This window comes from Penaeus monodon, chromosome 33 (genome assembly GCF_015228065.2).
Source record: "Penaeus monodon isolate SGIC_2016 chromosome 33, NSTDA_Pmon_1, whole genome shotgun sequence".
Classification (NCBI taxonomy): domain Eukaryota; kingdom Metazoa; phylum Arthropoda; class Malacostraca; order Decapoda; family Penaeidae; genus Penaeus; species Penaeus monodon.
Window position 1 is genome coordinate 11,760,639 of NC_051418.1, and position 1,114 is coordinate 11,761,752.

At 43.9% G+C, this 1,114-nt stretch overlaps 1 protein-coding gene across 1 annotated transcript in view; it reads left to right on the forward strand.

Annotated features, from left to right (window-relative positions):
- The window catches only part of LOC119594037 (uncharacterized protein DDB_G0283697-like), a gene marked incomplete in the record, with an annotated part of 31,250 nt that overhangs the window by 11,250 nt on the left and 18,886 nt on the right, over positions 1-1,114 (forward strand).

A 1,114-nucleotide genomic window follows, 5' to 3' on the forward strand; every position in this document is an offset into this window, starting at 1 on the left:
CTCCCCTTATGGTAAGTTCTGGGTTATAATGACCTTAATGGCTCATCTGCAGGTTAATATTAGCAAAGAGCTGTATTGGAGCATGTGATGATCCAGATCCAATCAGCAGATCAAGGTTATTCCCATGCAACTGACCAATGTGGAAAAAGCCCATATTCTCGCTCTATGGGAGGAGAAATATATAGCAAGGAAGACAAGGAGAAGGAAGTCCACCCACCATAATATGCCTTCTTGCTGTGATGCATGAGTTTCCTTCCAATGCCATATCCCAGTATAAAAAGCGTCATGGAAGGTCAAGGAAGACAACACCACTCACTGACCACCTCAAACTAGCTGTGAACAGGTACCGTAGGCTGATAGCAGAGGATCTCAAGAAACTCCACCCCAAGTTACTTAAAGACGTTGCCATTTGCACCATCCAACACCACCTTAAGCATCACCTTGGTACACTGCATTGCATGGCAGCATGCAAACCCCTACTTACTGGCATCATGTGGTGTAAACGGCTTCCTTTTTCTAGAGATCACAAGAACCTGTCAATGGTATACTGGCAGAAGGTCCTCTGGTCCGATAAGAGCAGTTTCCAAGTAATCATTATTATAACAGTGAAGCACAATGTTTCCATAAAAAAATTGGGGTTGTTACAGTTGGGAATGTGGAGAAGGTGGACTTCATAACTTGCTTAAGAATGTGACCATGAATGAGGATTGTTTCTGAAGGAACACATGATAAACTCTTAGGCCATTCCTGGCACCCCCTGTTACACCTCTAAACAAGGAAGAGACTCCCATAATGACAAGAATATCCCTGTTCTGATATGGCTAGACATCTCTTTGGATATAAATCCGATTGAGAATGCCTGGAAAGTCCTGAAACAGAAGGTGAGGGATGCACAGGTGTCATCGATTCTGCAGCTGTGGGAGGTCATCATGCAAGGATATGGCGTTGGATTCCTTTAGGAGCCTGTGTGAGGGTATACCGCAGCGGACCTGGCCTGTGCTGAAGACCAAAGGGGAGATGTGTATTAGGGATGAATATTAACTTTTATCCATTTTCATATTGGTTATTTCATATCATTGTCAGCAGGCCGTCTCATTTTAAACAGGTCCCAGTA